The sequence below is a fragment of the Parasteatoda tepidariorum genome, chromosome 7, assembly GCF_982258835.1.
Source record: "Parasteatoda tepidariorum strain Cologne lab strain chromosome 7, Ptep-v5.0, whole genome shotgun sequence".
Lineage (NCBI taxonomy): Eukaryota > Metazoa > Arthropoda > Arachnida > Araneae > Theridiidae > Parasteatoda > Parasteatoda tepidariorum.
Window position 1 is genome coordinate 5,442,813 of NC_141761.1, and position 13,388 is coordinate 5,456,200.

Below are 13,388 nucleotides of genomic sequence, written 5' to 3' on the forward strand. Positions count from 1 at the left end.
TATATTTATTACTAAATTAAGGGTTGCCATAGGCAACTAAGATGCAATTGTTTGCAACTATTTTTGGCATGAGGTGACTATGGCAACTTTTTTTGCCTGAAAAGTCTAAAAAAAAGCAACTATTTTCATGAAGAATGATTTTTTTTTTCTGAAACTCATCACATAACACCACTCAACATTAAGAAGAAAAAATGCTGCACACTTATTATGTTTCATGAAATGCTCTAAGAACATAAAAAACGATGACTTGGCAGCTATTTTTTCGAATAGAAAAATTGATTGATGAGCAATTTCGAAAACAATGTGGACAGGCCATGATTTTAGAGGTTTTGTTAATAAACTCCATTAATGTAAGTTTATTGTAAATTAATCTTTTTAATTGTATAGTTAGTTTCGTGTTGCTTTTAAAAATGAAATTATCATTGCTGCATTTAGACTTATGGTCAACTATTATACAAATATCTTTATTAGTACTTATTCTGATGTTCCACAAGTCTACGTTTTAGAACATATTTGGTTCAGAACTTGTTCTTGAAAACTCATTTTCTTGACTTTATTTTAGCGCCCCAACTTTGAGATATCGAGAGTAAACTATATATATATATTGTTGTTTTCTGTCTGTAGATTTATTTTTGATGTTATGATTTGTTGAGATTTCTTTTTTATTTTTAGGTGGGATACAGTTGGGCAAGAAAAGTTTAAATGCATTGCATCTTCATACTACAGAGGAGCAAGAGGTTCTCATTATATCAATTTTTACTAACTCTCTTTTTGAAACAAAATATTTTTATAAATTACTAATTTTTATGTTTCTTTTTTTTTTCGGGGGGGGGGGGGCAATTTTCATATAATGTATATTTTCCATATAGCACTAACATATGCAATTACCACTACAGAACTAATGTTGAAAATTAAATTACGAAAACTTGCACATTAATATATTGATGTTTAAGTATGAACTATATCTATAACTAATATCCAATTGGTGAGCTTTACCAATTTAAAGAATAATTCCAACAAAAGTTTGATTAAAATAATCAAAACCAATGCATTTGTATCCAGCAAATAGGTTTTGAATTTCTCTCCATACTGATTCCACAAAATTTGATATTTGTTTGGGTTTTTTTTTTTTTTAAACTCTAATAATTTATGGCTTTGATTGTGTTCTTTTTTATGATTCATTACTTGATCAAAGTTCTAAATATATATATTAAAGATTGTGATAGCAAAAATGAATCGTACTTCATTGTAGAAATATATTGCATATAGTACTTGATTAATGTTATTTCAATTCTGAGATAATGTGCATGGTGTGGCGTAACTACCACTACGATTATTAAAAATCGATTCACTTGTATATAAGACATGCTAACTCAATACTATCTTAGTGGTTCCTTTAATAGATGAAGGTTTACATTGTCAGAAACTCCTTTCCCTCCATAGTTCACCTGCAAACGTGATATGAACATGCCATACTTCGATGTATGGTCCACATTGAACAGTTGACTTGCTATTTGTGACTATATCATTGTCCTCCTCATGCTGTTGCTCATTTACACATTACAGTATAGTCTCATTACACATCGGAAATCCTGCACAGACTCGACTGCTAATAGCACTACAGGAGAGACCACACACGCAACCACCGTGAACTTAATACGACTCTCGCGACAAAAGCTCAAAACTCGGTCAACTGAACGCAGCTCTCCGGGTCTTTCTCCAATATGGCAACTATTGGTATCCGTTCATCGAATTCTATCCATGATAAAATTCTGGTGAGAGAGTATTGTGGCGTAACTACCACTACGATTACTAAACACTGATTCACTAGTATATAAAATATGCTAACTCCATTCTATCTTGAAGACTGACATAATCAATATTTAAATCCCACACATGGTATGTAAGATTTGATCGTAGGTAATGTCACTCTTTTATGCAAATAAACATCTCAGCACACTTTGACCAGTAAAGAGGTCAGTTAACTTATGATACTTTCTCAGTCTACTTTCTACATCACTTTTGGTAATGAGTGTTTATCAGAATGCCAATTCTACCAGTTTACCCTCGCATTATTTGAAGGCCATGAAGAAGTCAGTAATGAAGCCATTCAATTTACATAACCTGAATGTTTAATATTAACTATTTAGAGACCCTAAGAAAGAGTAATATATGTTAATTTTAAATCATGACCGAAAAGACGTGTTGTGATGCAGTAACCGATAATTCTACCCCTGCTGACAGACTATGGGTTCACCCAAATGGGAGCAAAAAAAAAAAAAACAGAAATGTAAACAAAATTTAGGAATTTGTCTGATAACGTTCTTGTTTGGTGTTGTTGGTCGATGGAACATTACAAAGTCTTTCGCCAAGGTTCTAAAGAACATTCCAGAAAATGTCTACTGCGACGACTTTAATGTCTTGAAATCTTACATCAAGCCATGTATTTATCTAGGAGAAACATATTTTAGGTCCATTTCTAATTTTTATTTTAAATTTTCATTTTTCAATTTGCCTAAATTCATTTACATTTATTCACCCAAATTCATTTGCATCATATACCTTTGTCAATTCAGTAAAGTAAGAATATTCTGTGCATTTAATAAATGTTCCAGATACTGCTACAAAATCTGCTTTTATAAGAAATTTTCCAATTTAGTCAAAATTACACTTTACAAGTGAATTTGTCTTGGCAGAGTATACTGTATTTATTTATTATTCTGAAATCATGCTTTGCAATATTTTGTTTTCTTATTTCGATGTATTTATTGCAGTTGTGATCTTAGTATTTGATTTCTGTGTCCTCTCATCGTTATATAACATACCCAAGTGGCTTGATGAAACTTTAAAATGCACTAGCAAACCATTGCTGTTTTTAGTTGGTACTAAGAAAGTAACAGTTGTAAGTCTTAATATATTCTTATCATGGCGTTTCTTAATTTAATTAATATTTTATTAATTTTTCTATTGAATTTTTAAATTATAATCATGCTATTTATTAAACAGAAACAAGAAGTTTCTGAGTGCTTGGTAATTTAAATTAACTTTTGTGGTTAGAGAAATTAAGGAATAAAGAGTTAATAGATTTTGATATTCAATTAAGTTGTGGCATGACTTAATAAATTATGCATTTGTATTTAATTTTTTAAAAATTAGCCGTTGTATTGATTAATAGGAAAAGAATAACATATTTATGTTCGCTTTTTATAAAATGTAATAAAAACTAAATAATTAGTTTAATTTAATGGAAATTGGATTAAGAATGATTAAAAAAAATTTAATTTAGGAAATTAAAGAAATCTTTAAATACTAGGAAATATGTAATGCCTATAAAGGCATCACAACTCCTAAAACATTATTTTTCAGTTCTATAATCATGAAAGGATTTTATGTAATTAACTGAAGTAATCCTAATAATAATGGCTCACATTTAAAAAAAAAAAATTTATTTTAGTACATTGATCTCAAAATTTTAGTAATAAATAGTATTTATTATGGGATTTCTGTACTACGATATGAAAATATTGTTTTCTTTATTATATTGATTTAGTTCTTTTAGATAATTTATTTAAATTGCTTTTGAATAATTTGAATGGATGCATAGCAGAATTTTCAAAGATTAAGAAACATTGAAAGAATTTAATTATGTATTTATTTTTCCTTCGTTACTCTGCCACTTGGTTTATGGTTATGTATGTGCATGCTTAACTTTTAAAATCACATTATTTAAGAGGGGTTTTTTTTTCAGAGCTCTTTCATCAAGGAAAATAAATAAAACCACAGTTTAAGTGCCTTACACTGGAGGCAAAGCTGTAATTCTATGTTTTCCGTCTGTACCTATATTTGGTTGCCCTGTAGCCACAAGGTTGCTAATTCGCAAAACTGGCTGGAGTCAGCAGTCTGCTATGAATGTTTAGTTATTTAGGGTTAATAAGTATGGAATTGTTATGAATCTTTTATACTGTTCTGAAAATTAATTTATTTCACTTCTTTCTTAAAATTTTTCTTCATTTTAGATATGAACCTTGTAATGTTTGCCATATTTTGACTGCTTATATTATTAAAAGTGTAACTTTCAATTTCTGAAAAAGTGTCCGCATAATTTATAAAGTGGCTATAAAAATAACATTTACAAAAAGAAACCTTTATTTTATGCGACAATGAGCTTTTGTAAAACAGCTTTAAGATCTCAAATGCAAAACCAAAAAGCAAAGCTAAAAGTTGCTCAAGTAGCACTTTTAAGCTTAATGTATATTATATTTGGCTTTATTAAAAATTAATCAATAACTATAACAGTCCATTACACCACTAAAGAGTAAGAAGAACAATAAAAAGTTTCAGCTTTGTATCAGAATTAAAATTGTATTACAATTTATATTTTACAGTTATAACCATTGAACAAAAATTATTTCAAATACTTCTTTTTTAAACATTTTCAGGTTTTATGTTTTAATGTTTGGCTTTTAAATGACGAAATGTCTCTTTTAGCTATGAAATTTGATTTAGGTTGAACTTTAATATTTAGAGTTTCTTAATAGTTTATTTTTTTCAGGTGAATTCTGCTTATAAATTGACAGAAAATGAGGCTATTTAAGTAGCAAACACTATTAATGCTGAATATTGGCCAGTATCTTCAAAAACAGGTTTGTATTCTTCAGTTTATTTATTTATTTATTTATTTTTTTGCATTTCTTTTATTCTAATGTAATTCATAGCTTTTTTTTATTGTTTAGTTTATGAATACTACTCTATTTGCTTTTATTCTAACTTTATTATAATAAACTTAAAAAATTGAAAGCAATTTAATGCATATATGATAAGTGATTTTCTCAAAACGCAAACTTTTTGAAAAACTTGAAGGGAAAAAAACGACAATTTTGAACATTTTATCTAATGATTATTTTAATATTAATAATTTTTACATTAGGACCATACATTTAAGTATACAAATCAATGTCCACCAATGAAAAACTCTAAAAATTAAAATTTTATGACAGTTATTGCATTATTAGACAGTTTTTAATTATTATTGCAAAAGTCTAATTATTGTCCCCTCACTTAAATGCTTTAAAAAAATATAAAATATTTTTTTTCTATGAATTAATAATTAATAAACTAGGAGGCTCCGCCCCCTGCTCGCTAACGCTCGCCATCCCCCGAGAATTGCTATGCAATCCTATGTGGTTCACGCCGTGAACCATGGCTCGCTGCGCTCGCTCGCCAATGAACACAATGTTCTAGCACAAAGACATATTATATTATCATCAGAGATAGTATTTTATCATCAAAGACATAGTATTGTACTTATGTAGAAGAATTCTACCAATGTTCTTATTGGCTTTTAAAAAAGTATATTAGCTATTTAGATTGTACATGGTGAAAAAATCAAAACATTAGCTAAATAAGAAACATATTAGCAAAATAAATTATCAAATATTGCTTCACTAATATTCTGCATTTTAAAGCGTGAAAATTCAATGCATAAATAAACGCGAAATATAAAAAAATTCAATGCATTCAATACAAACACTTAAACGTTTATTAGACGTTTAGGTAGCTCCCAGTGGAAAAATATCAATTCAACAGCGGCCTTTTAAAGCATTCTCACTTCAATTAATTAATTCCCAATTGAGTTTAAATTAAATATTGTCATGTTTTTAGTGCATGAATCTGAATTGAACAACCTAATAATGCTCACTCTGGTTATTGTTATCTGGTTGCTCACTACGTGCTCTTGCGCGCCGAATCCAATCAATTAAAAATTAAAACTGTTGCCAGCGCGAGAAAAGAAATATCATCGGTTTTATTGATACATACATACATACGTACGTATGAGCGTTTTATATAATATAGATAATGAAGGAAAACATTTTAAATAATATTAAATTAAAAATTTAAATAGCATTTTTCAAAAAAAAAGAAAAAGATTATATCTAGAATTTTGGGGGAATAATAAGATTTTTTATTTTTTATTGCAAAAACATTTTCTTATTACTTATATTTTCATATAACCTTATAGCAGCTGTGATTTCTCTTTCCAAACTAAGAAGGAGTAGTCCCTGTAGTTATTTTCAGTTTCAGAATGCAAATCGCTAATTCTAGATGTTTAATATAGGCAATGGGACCACATTTGTTCATTGTACTTTCAGTTACTAGTTTATGAGTTAGAAGGTTTATGTGGTTTGGTGCTAGTTTAGATAACAGGGCATAGATAGTAATGTTATTTTGGTTCAGGATTAAACTAAAGATTCATCATATAGTTGTTTTTTTGAGTTACTTATTTTTATATACATAAATTTTTACCATTATTTCTTTATTTTATACTTTTAAGTATTTTTATTTCTAAATTACAAAAATAATGAATTTTTTCCTCTTAGATAATCGGAAAGTTTTGTTTATTTGTAACATCATAAAAGTATAAGTTGAAACTAATATAAATGAGAAACACACATTATTATTTACATTATTGAGTATGTATGAATAAAAATGGTTTGGAAACTTTAAATAGCAATATCTCAAAACATTTTCATCTAAGAGTAAGACTTTTCTAAAATACTTTCAAACACAGTTGAATATCTTTTGATCTATTCTTTTTTCCAAAGAACTCAAACGGATAATCCTTATGAATGCAAGCTAGAGCAGACCATGTTTTTTGTTACAAAATAATATCATGCTTTCTCTGATTATATATTCCTTTTTTTAAATTACTGATTAGGAAAATCTGGAAAATAATATTTCGATAGTTCAGTCTGGAATGCTATTGAAAATTTGAGTTTCTTGATTTCATTACCCGTACTTTTCACCCAATTTATCATATCTCTCAAGGTACATTTTTTTAAAAAACAATTGTAAAATTTGTTTACTCGAAAATAATTCTATGTAAAAAATATTTATAGTTATTTATAATCATTTATTATATAATAATCATCAACCTTTTTAATTGTAAGGTGTACAAAATTTTATATAATTATATTAGTATTAACCCGTTTTCAAACATCACTGTACTAACCCTGATCTCCAAAATGAATCTAATTGAAAAATCTATTAGATTCAAGTCTAGTGAATAAGGTGAGCTTTCATCGATGCCTTTAGCTCTGTGTACTGAGCAGATTCCTGTTGGAAGACTGATTTTTAGTTTCCAAAGAACTTGTGTAACCAAGCAAAATATTTATAAACATCTATAGATATATTTGGTTTTAAACTTTGTTTAAGATATTTCTTGTTCCTCTGTAGATGAATGAAAAATAGAAAAATGTGTTTTATTTTAGCTTTACTAACTTTTTTTTCCTCTTTGCTATTTAATTTTCAAGGATTAGCTGTTGAGGAAAGCAATTAATTTAAAAATCTTATACTTCTTAGTAAGATTTATTATTAAAAAAATTAGGCAAGAAGCAATCTTATATATATATATATATATATGTTACGATTTGAAAGCCTAAACATTGTAAGTTTGTAGTGTGGCCGGTGCTTCTTGGAAAAGATACAGGAAAATGCAGGAATCGTACATAATATAATTTTATTAAAGTAAGGGCCAGAGCCCCAGAATGACAACCTTACATGCTGGTGGATAGGTATAGAAAAAGCACATTTGACCTTGGAAAGAGGGTTTTTATATCTTTCTGGACAATATATTTAAATGTTAATAGGTCTCAGTAGCGTGGGACTGATCAATTTCCCAAGCTGCTAATGCCACATCATCACATTTTTTGAGATAATTCGATCAATATTATTACTTTCTTGTGGGAAAGGTTTTTAAACGTTTGCGCGTTAGATAAATGCTCTATTTAAGGATTATATTTAATATATAATTGTTTTAACATTACATAATATTCCCCCCCTCTGAAGAAAGGTCTGATCAATATGCTAGCCTATTAGTCAGAACTTCCCCCTTCACGCTATTCAAATTAAAATTTATTATTTTTGGTATATTGTCCAATATTATACATTTATAAGTAAAGTATTACAACAACAACATTTATATAAAAGTAACTAAATATTTCTGCATAACTTATAATAAGCAATAATGATTATGTACATTTTTCCTTTTCCTGTTGAAAAGAATAAAAAAATATCAAAACAACTCTAGAATACAGGGCTGATTGTGCTCCGGAAAAAATCCTGATTTCCGGATTTTTCGCTAACAGTGATCCGGAAGTTTCCGGAGATCGAAAGTCCAGACGTTTCAGAAAATCATTGATCACTTAAGTTTCCGGAAATCAAATTTTTAAAGGTGGAACTTAAAAACACAGTTTATTTAATTTGTTTGTAAGGGAGAGCCACAGAGATACTTTATAAGCTTATATTCATGATTAATATTCATTTTTTATCACTAAATAGTTGTTATAATCATTAACTCAAAAAAAAGACATATTTGTAAATTTTAATTACTTCTCCAGGTTATCATAGGTATGTGTAAAATTTTAAATATAGTTTTAGTAAACTAAGAAATATTGAGAAAAAGGAAAAAAAAACCTTGTTTAAATTTTTTTCTAATTTTTCAATTTAAACTGTTTCTTTTTTGTTTTTTTTTTTCAAATTCAGGAAATTTTCCGGAATTTTGACTTGGACTCACAATCACCCCTGAGAATATCTAAAACAAAAATACCATGACATATCTAAAATAAAAATAAATCAAACCACAACTTCACAACTTGTGAAAAGTTCTTTTCTTGAAATAAAAGGATCCATTGTTCAGGCCTAAATTTATTAAGTTATTCATGACTTAAGAAGAAAAAAAAAAGTTTATGTTCTTAATCATCATTGTTTCATTTTCGAAACAATTATTATTCATAAAGTCATTTAAATTCACTCCTCATTTACATGGTTTTTACTTATGATCCCATTAATGATTATGTGTTTTCACAAATATTGTGTAGAATTATTCACAACATATGACATTCACAACATATGAAGAAATCAATACAAATAAAATAATACAAATAATATAAGTAATCTAATTTAAAATGTTTACTTTTCCTTTCCACATGATAATTAAATTCTTCGATAGCATAAAAATTTACATACAAAGTGCATTGTAAATCTTTGTAGAAAATGATATGCTTTATTCCAAAATAATAAAAATATATGCGTTATCTATTGATAACGATTGATAGTCTAAGTTGGGTAAAATATTCCCAACTAGACGGGGAAAAAAATAGGGTTTTAAGTTTGTTTACTCATGCTTGATCCTTAATTGAGGAGAAAACATCAGTAAAGAAACATTCTATGTGAGGAGTCCCACTGTTCAAAAAACCATTTTTATATATTTCATTTGCAAAATAAAATTTAGGAAATTTACCTTAATTTTCCGAAGTAACTCTCAAACATCATGTAATAAAAAATTCAGACATAGAGGCATTAAAAAAAAATAACGGGACTCCAAAAATAGGGGCAGAAAATAAAAATGAAAAACATATGAAAATACCAGCATTGAAAAGCTATTGTGAATTTTTTACATACAATTGAAACTGTTGACTTGGATAAAATTTCCTTAATTTGTTTACATGTACTATTTCTGATTCTTTCTTAGTGAGAAAATTAGGTTTATCAATTTCAAATGACACCTCAGATAATTTCTTTAAACTTTTGTATGGACCAGAATATGGTGAACTTAATTTCCTTGTGTTAGGATAATGGAATTCTTCGTAAATTACTAAATCATTAACTTTAAAATTAGGTTCCAAAAAATGAGTGTCATAGCGAATTTTGGTTTTCTTAAAAAACTCTTGGGTATTTTGAGCAGCTATTTTTCTCGCTTCATGAACTGGAGGATAAATATTTTGATTTACAAGAGAATCACAAGGTAATTTTCCATACATTAAATAAGCAGGAGGAAATTGAGTTACAGAATAAGGGGTGTCTATAAGGGCGCATGTTATTACTTTTGTAATGTTTCCTATTTTAACACTTACCTTTTGGAGGTTTCCCTTGATATTTCCTTGAAATTGCGAAATTAAAATCCTAGTAGAGTTCACATGTTTTTTTGATTGTCCTATAAAATGTTTCGGAATTATAGGGATGTTGGATCCTGTGTCCAATATAGTTAGTAAATTCTTATTGTTCACTCGCGATGTCACACATAAATAGTCATTTGATGGACAGCTGTTGTTATTGATGGGCTGCGAAGACTGGGAATCATGCTGAGGTACTTCATAGCAATTGAGAGAATTCACAAACCTTGGCTGCCGCATTCTGTACTGATTTTGGGGAATCCACTGTCTTGGCTGCTCCATTCTGTACCGATGCTGGGGAATCCACTGTCTTGGTTGCTCATAGTATCTTGGATTATCATTCCAGTTTTGTCGTTGGGGAGTAGGTCTATTGAAGGCACACTTTTAATTTTTTTCTAACTTTGAACACAACTTGATAGGTTCTTCAACAGTAGAAGGAGATGCTATACTCAGAAAATTACGAAATTTTTCTGGTACGTCAGCTTTGATGGATTCTAGCAACAGCTCCTCATCTATGCTTAGATCCTTCGACGCTCTCCACTTCTCTGTAGCATATTCAGAAAATGTCTTTTTTGGAGATGGCCTCATAGACAGAAAAAGTTCATACTTATCTTCTCTAGAAAGAGAAAATTTTTCTTGTAGTTTTTCCTCGAGTTCGGTCCATTTTTCAATTTCTATGCATTCATTAATGTAGAAGGTAAATAAGTCTCTTTTCAGGTGTTCAGATATGTTATTTATTTTCCAGTTTTCTTCCAAATGTAGGATTTCACATTTTTTATTGAAATACTTGATCCAGTTGGGAAAATTATTTTTATCCTCACACGGAGAAATATTAACGCGCACTGGAGCGTCCACCTGTTTTACTTCTGAATCAGACATTATTCTTTTAATTTTTCTGTTTCTTAATTCCAAAGTCATTAAAATAAAGTTCTAATCGGTGATTAAAGTGTGAAGAAGACAAAACAAAGAGAGAAATAACAGTCCTCGTTCTTCTTTACCACACCCACGCATTCGAATTTCTAATCCAAGGTTACGAATCATTTAAGAAGCGAAAGTCGATTATCAAAAGATGTATTCCATTGTTAAATTAAATAGCATTTTCAGTTTTCAATAATAATTTTTCGCGACAGGAAACTATCACTGCCGACTTATCTGTTACGCTTTGAAAGCCTAAACATTGTAAGTTTGTAGTGTGGCCGGTGCTTCTTGGAAAAGATACAGGAAAATGCAGGAATCGTACATAATATAATTTTATTAAAGTAAGGGCCAGAGCCCCAGAATGACAACCTTACATGCTGGTGGATAGGTATAGAAAAAGCACATTTGACCTTGGAAAGAGGGTTTTTATATCTTTCTGGACAATATATTTAAATGTTAATAGGTCTCAGTAGCGTGGGACTGATCAATTTCCCAAGCTGCTAATGCCACATCATCACATTTTTTGAGATAATTAGATCAATATTATTACTTTCTTGTGGGAAAGGTTTTTAAACGTTTGCGCGTTAGATAAATGCTCTATTTAAGGATTATATTTAATATATAATTGTTTTAACATTACATATATATATATATATATATATATATACAGTGTACTCTCGATATCGCAAACTTTGATGTCTCTAAAGCTTTTTTACGTCAAGAAAATACTTTTTCCCTTAGCATTGCATATCCACTTAATATTAATTTGAATTCCTATGTCAAATACTTTTCGAAGTAAAAAATTATTGGAAAAATCATCACATACCACAACTCAACATTACAGTGTCTCAAGAGAAAATGCTGTCCACTTATTAAAATGTTTCCTGAAATGCTCCGAGAACAATGAGCAATTTCGAAAACGATGTTGACAGGCCACGATGGTAGAGTTTTTTTTTAAGGAACTCTATTAATGTAAGTTTATCGTAAATTAATTATTTTATATTTAATGCATAATTATTTTTGTGTTACTTTAAAAAAAAAATTAATTTTTTTTTTCATTATTGCTGCATTTAGACTTGTAGTCAACTATTATACAAATATGTTTATTAGTACTTATATTCTGATGTTCCACAACTCTAAGTTTTAGAATTACTTTTTTACTTTTTAGAACATATTTGGTTCAGAACTTGTTCTTGAAAACTCATTTTCTTGACTTTATTTTAGCGCCCCAACTTTGAGATATCGAGAGTAAACTATATATATATGTTGTTTTCTGTCTGTAGATTTATTTTTGATGTTATGATTTGTTGAGATTTCTTGTTTATTTTTAGGTAGGATACAGCTGGACAAGAAAAGTTTAAATGCATTGCATCTTCACATTACAAAGGAGCAAGAGGTTCTCATTACATAAATTTTTACTAACCTTTTTTTAAAAGCAAAATATTATTTACATAAATTACTAGTTTTTATGTCTTTTTTTTTTGTTGAACATTTTCATATAATGAATATTTTCCATAAAGCACTAACATTCGCAGTAACCACTACAGAATTAATGTTAAAAATGAAATTATAAAAACTTACACATTAATAGATTGATGTTTAAGCATGAACTATATCTATAACTGATATCCAATTGATGAGCATTACCAATTTAAAGAATAATTCCAACAAAAGTTTGATTAAAATAATCAAAACCAATATGTTTGTATCCAACAAATTGCTTTTTAATTTTATCTACTGTGTTTTCTCTCGATACTGATTCCGCAAAATTTGATGTTTGTTTGGGTTTTTTTTTTCAAACTAGTAATTTATGGCTTTGATTCTGTTCTTTTTTCTGATTTATTACTTGATCAAAGTTCTAAATATATATATATTAAAGATTGTGGTAACAAAAGTAAATAGTACTTGATTAATGTTTCTTCAATTATAAGACATTAAGCATGGTGTGGCATAACTACAACACGATTATTAAAAATCGATTCACTTGTATATAAGACATGCTATCTCAATTTTATCTTGGGCTTTCTTTAATAGATGATGGTTAACATTGTTGAAAACTCTTTTTCACATAGTTCACCTACGGACGTGATATGGACATGCCTACTTCAATGTATGGTTCACATTGAGCAGTTGACTTGCTTTTTGTGACCGCGTCATTGTCCTCCTTGTATTGTTGCTTCTCAATCTCATTTACACATGACAGTATAGTTTCATTACCCATCGGAAATCCTGCACATACTCAACGGCCAATAGCGACGCTAGAGAGAGACCCCCCCCCCCCCCCCCGTGAACTTAATACGACTCTCCCGACAAAGGCTCAAAACTCGGTGAACTTGACACAGCTCTCCAGGTCTTTCACTGATATGGCAACTATTGGTATCCGTTCATCGAATTCTATCCATGATAAAATTCTGGTGAGAGAGTATTGAGGCGTGACTACCACTACGATTACTAAACATTGATTCACTAGTATATAAGACATGCTAACTCGATTCTATCTTGAAGACTGACATAGTCGAT

General features: G+C 29.1%; 1 pseudogene across 1 annotated transcript in view; it reads left to right on the forward strand.

Annotated features, from left to right (window-relative positions):
• LOC147806771 (ras-related protein Rab-34-like) overlaps positions 1 to 13,388 on the forward strand; it is a 39,519-nt pseudogene that overhangs the window by 5,592 nt on the left and 20,539 nt on the right. Inside the window, exons 6-8 of the transcript XR_015435145.1 lie at positions 673 to 737; positions 2,775 to 2,902; positions 4,553 to 4,643. The product of XR_015435145.1 is annotated as a ras-related protein Rab-34-like (transcript). The remainder of the gene's footprint in view (positions 1 to 672; positions 738 to 2,774; positions 2,903 to 4,552; positions 4,644 to 13,388) is intronic.